Source organism: Cylas formicarius, unplaced genomic scaffold, assembly GCF_029955315.1.
Source record: "Cylas formicarius isolate icCylForm1 unplaced genomic scaffold, icCylForm1.1 PGA_scaffold_5__7_contigs__length_24384050, whole genome shotgun sequence".
In the NCBI taxonomy this organism is placed as follows: Eukaryota; Metazoa; Arthropoda; class Insecta; order Coleoptera; family Brentidae; genus Cylas; species Cylas formicarius.
In genome coordinates this window covers 6,181,395-6,187,001 of record NW_026844341.1, presented here as the reverse complement: position 1 = coordinate 6,187,001, position 5,607 = coordinate 6,181,395, and the positions used below count along the sequence as shown (strand labels likewise).

General features: G+C 31.9%; 1 protein-coding gene across 1 annotated transcript in view; it reads left to right on the top strand.

Moving 5' to 3' along the window:
* LOC132702206 (RYamide receptor-like) overlaps positions 1 to 5,607 on the top strand; it is a 147,945-nt gene that overhangs the window by 81,900 nt on the left and 60,438 nt on the right. The gene's annotated exons all lie outside the window — the stretch shown is intronic.

The window sequence follows — 5,607 nt, the reverse complement described above, 5'->3', positions numbered from 1 at the left end:
ACTCCTATACCCGCCGATGTGCCATAAACGCGATTGTTTATCGGATTTCGGGTAATGAAATGCCAAAATTCAATTGTTCTATGAACGTGCACAGGGTGCGTCGAGTCAAACGATCAACTGGACATCGAACAGTAGGGGAAACGAATCATAAACTTTTGTACTAACTTAAATTTTGGCAACATCACCATTGTACTCCTGCGAATGAATTTTACATCTATCCTTCTGGAACAGACTTTATATCTGAAATGTAGACAATTATGTTTAAAGTCAGTTGTTTAGTGTTAGGATAGTGATCGATGAAACTAAAAGAACGTCCATTTTATTAAACTTAATTAGAGACACGTGGATCCCTGTCAAGTGTAAACTAAACTAAAAATACTGCGCTTATACTACTGACAACAACTTAGTGAACAAGTATTATTGCGCTTTATAAGTAGGTACCAATCCACGCTTGAGTTACTAAAACGGCTTCATTAAATTTGCTCTTTCCTTGCAAACACACGCCTCTGAGCATTTTAAACGTGCTCTGTGATCGCAGATTATTATTGTGTCCCTCGAGTGATAGATGGACTCTCACTCGATTCGATACTTCTGGTCTGGTTTGTGTCAAGGCACTTCTTAAAATAGCTTCTGACTTAACTCTTTTGTTACATTATTTTGCTATTCACCTGGTCGCTTCCTCCACATCTTTGACCCACGAAATCCTTAAGAGTGACTGTTTTACCTCTGATTATAATACTACTGAGATATTCCCAAGTATAAACCACTATGCGGCAAATCTGTTTTTAATGTTTCAAGCAAGCATCGGACACTTGGTCACTGGAACGTGGATATTCTCCAATATGGGTTAGCTTCCTATATGCGTTAAAAAGAGTTTCTTCTTTTTCTCAGTGGTAAATTTGATACAGTCACATTGAAATATGAGGTGAATAAGAAAGAAATGTAGCTCCCTATAGATGTCATTCCGGCTTATAAAAAAGTACCGTCAATACATCGAAGTCAAAGAATGAGGAACTCATTGGCAAACCTTTATGCTGGACATAAAACTAGTCTTTAGTTATGCAGACAGCCTTCAAAATATGTCGAGTTCTTAATAGATGAAGTTGTTTTATCTACAATTGATTGGAAAACTTAAATAAGAATAGTATAATATGCAACAAGATGGGTAAACGGCATTTGAGTCACGAGTTTATTTCGCAAGAGCGGAGCGGGTGTTTAATAAAGGAGTGACTTAAAAACTTTACCACACGTGTTGCATACTATACTTTTTCTTTGACCGTTAGTTTTTGGGTACATTTTCGGAAAACAACAGAAATACATTCACTGACATGACCGTCAGAATTGACAAACGTCAAAATTAAAGATGTCTGGTAACACCTCAGAAAACATCCGATTACTCCTAAATGCGTGCGGTAATATCCCGGAAATATCCGGAGTAGCTCTGATCCGTGGGAAACGTAACTGACGTGGTAAAGTGACGCTTACCGCACGCTAGATCGGTGTTTAATTGGGTATGATACAGAAGAGAGTAGAAAATAGTATATTATGCAACAATAGTATATTATGGAACAAGTGCGGTAAACGTCATTTGACTCACTAGTATATTTGACACGAGTGCCAAGTGGAGCGAGTGTTTAATAAACGAGTGACTTAAAAAGTTTACCGAACGTGTTGCATACTATACTTTTTCAACTACTCTTAGATTTTAAGTGTATTTTTGCAAAACACGCACGGATTCACGACATGACATGACGCTTGCCGCTTCCTCAAAGTAGTGATAAGCAGGGTGCTAGAGGTGTTCTTGAGTTATCAAGAATGTTCTTACACATGTAGTTTTCAGTTGTATTAGTAGTAGGGCTACTAGATATTAACCCATATTTGTCTTTTAGTTGCAACATTGAAATATTGTCTCACATATATAAATAAACGAGGTAATTACTGACGACGGTTTTGCTAAGTTTGGTTAGATTTTTGGCTGCTTAATCTCCAGAAATAAGACGGAAAGACAACTTTGAGTTCGACATGGAACGTTTTTAATTTTTTGTTGTTGACATTGTTAGTCAGAAGGTGTTTTTTCCACTAGTTGAAGGGCCCTGGAATTTATCCATATGCACATCCAGTAGATAACATATTAACGCTCATCGTTGGCCGATTGTTTGCAAATCAGATGCCAGTTTAAAATTTGACCGCCTCGAAACTCGTGAATAGGAGCAAACGAACGAGCCGTTTGTTATTCAGCGATTTGTTTAAACCACGCGCGGTTCGACGTCTAATTATCAGACGTAGTTTTTAATAGAATTATCTCCATTATTTCCCAGGTCGACGAATTGAGGTGGTTCATCCAATACTTTTTTAAAAGCGTTAGTTTGTTTTAATGAGTTTTTCCTTATGGATTCACTAAAATTAAAATATAGAAGACAAAGGTACCTATAAATATAAGAGGTTCTAAGAAGTAAGTGAGCATGAAATAATATGATACATAAAATGTTTAAAAAATGTAAGCGAAGAAAGGAAACTACTGAAAATTTCAGCGAAAATGGAAGATTTCTCTATATATATAAATTGCGCACTACTTATTGAAATAAAAAATGGATGAACAACGAATAAAACATGAAAAATACCTACAAACTCGGAAGACCAACATAACTCCACTACACACTACAGAAAATGCAATTGAAGATAAAGAATTTGATAAGTCAATGTAACATAATTAGTAACACATTATTAGTAAAACCATATTTGTAACAAATGATCTTTGTACCTTTTTTTAAATGAATGTAAATTTAAGTTACTGAATTCCTGGAACAAAGAATTAAAAGAATTATAAACACGAATTGTGTTGAATGTCTGAAGATCTACGAAACAAGGCACTCTGATGATGTGGCATCGTTACTCTGTGCCTGTATCTCCCATGCACAGAATGGATAGTACTCCTAGGAGTAAGCCGCTCTCTCAGCAAAGTGATCGAGGTTATGGATAATTTTCATAACGAATATGTTGAAATGAAGAGCTCTTCTTTGTTCCATTTTAAGCCAATTAAATTGACGATATGCAGCAGATACATGGTCTGCAAGATTTGAATACGGCACTTACATTCGTTATCAATAAAAAAATCATAAACTACATCACAGTAGTTAAAATGTGAGAGTTGTTTCCTTAGTCTAAAATTTAAAATATGAGTTATAAAATTAAAACAAATGTATTGTGCATTCGGATTGAAAAAAAAAATCAAATTATAATTAACATATAACAAAATAACTATCACGAAATATTATTTTATATATTTAAAACACCAATTCAAACATGTTACAGATTTATAACACAAGAGGCCATCATTATAATGAAAATCCTTTTTTTCTGCTAACGCCATCCTTAGGCTAGAAAGTTCTATTTTTTAACTTCAGGCACATGCAATAGTAGTGTAACAGGTTTCATTGTAAAATACAATATTTTCGTTGGAATGAATATGTTTGGAATATGTTTAAGGTTTAGTAAAATATTCACACATTACAATAAGAAATAAAAACTACCTTTTTAAATCTTTTATCTTAAAACAAAACGAACATATTTTTTTCAATCTTACCTACTTAGGTTTTGGTAATGAAATGAAAGAAAATTATTAAGAATATTTAAATGTGATTTTGCACCTCTTAATGGTTGCACCATTTTAGTAATGCTTAATTTTATACAGTCCATATATGATATATATACTACATTGCTTAAAAAATGAAATACCAACAAGAAAACGGTTACAACAACTTGGAGATCCATCAACACAAGTGGACTAATGGCCACTTTATCCCTTTGTTTTATTGGCTGGTAAAAGTCACATGACAGCAGACCCTTTGTTCCTTTTAAAATGTTAAATAAATCTTTTAGAAGTAGTCATCTTATTATTATAGAACGGAAAAATGTGATTTTGTAATAAGAAAGTAATAATTTGTTTTCAACATAATACCGTTTTAAACAAATACGCAATACATTAAATATAGAAAACAAGAAAATTGATTGATTGATATTTTATAATGACTAAACTAATAATTTATAAACAAATCAACAATAAAATGTTTTCCAACGTACCTAAAATTTCATATTTTGATTAGTTAAATTGTAGAAATAAGTTTTATTAGAAGGTCATTTCTTGTGCATTTCAAAAAACCCATTATTTTCTAAGTGCACAAGCTAATCATAATTCAAAATTTTAAATCTCAAGTAACCACTCGATAAGAGACAACAACGGAATTTTTTTTAATCTGAAATTAAGAGAGAATTACAAAAACTAATTTATCAGTCACTGGGGGGTCTGCTAGGGTCGACGCATGAAAGGCCTTATCATTATTTTAAAAACAAGTCTTAAAGCATATATAAAGTAGTTAAATTAATAAATCAAAGCTTACACAAAAAATGATGTATAGTGGAGGTAGCCTCTTTAAGGTTTTACTGAAGTGGCATTCTGTCTTTATTTGATAAAAGTAAACTAATAATTTACAAGGTTAACCTTGAGTTTACATTAAGTTGTAATAACCTATAAAAGTATAATTTAATACATGATCTAATTAAGAGATAAATTGGATTATTATTGAATACAAGTACGTTAGATGATGATTTCAACGAGATGTGAAACGATGTAAATTAAAAAAAAAGTATGATAAAATTTTACTTTTTAATAAAACTATAGAGGAATGTCTTATTTTTAAATCAATTTTAAATACAGTTAAAGAGAAAATCAATATTACTTCAACGCCTGATTTATTCCTGCAAGTTACGGGAGACGAGAGATTATTTTCTATTTTAAAATTACTCAAGGATTACCTAAAAATTTTTAACTAAACCTCACTTATTTCTTTTTTGCAGTACTATCATAGTTTTTAAATTCCAAATCAAGAAAATCGCATTCTTAATAAAAAAATAATTATTTGTCCAAATTTTTATTGCTTATTTTTGATATATTTACATATATTTGGTATTTATGCACATTTTTTATTTAAATAAAATATGCACTATTTTCATTATACATTGTTTGCTTTTTAACAATCAAAAGAAACAAAAGCGGTCATTTCAACCTTTTTTTCTTCTATGTTATTCTCTGCTGATAGGGCGGTTTTCTCGCCTAACTTTCTCCTGATCTCCCTTGAGCTTCTTTTGCTTGATGATCAGCACTGCTTGGGTCTCCTATGAATTTATTCTCTGTTTTTCTTCAATCCACCGAAATATAGGTTTACCAGTCATTGAAATTTTGGTCAACCGCTTTAGTCAGTGGTGATTCTCATCAGTAGAGTATTTCTATTTTGTTTAGTGTAACTAATCGAGTGAAATACGCTCTTTGCTTTTCTTCTTTTTTTTTCGATGCCACATTAAACAGTCGAAATTCTAAACTTTTTCTTCTCGCAATTATTATTTGAGTTGCTTTCTTAAACTTTCTTATTAAACTTATATATATATATATATATATATATATATATATATATATATATATATATATATATATATATTCTCACGTATTGATTCACGGATGGAAAAATGTGATGACACTATATTCCGGGATTTCATCCGTTCGCTCGTTGAACTCCGACTGGAATCCTGCAAATCCTGCATCCGACTGGAATC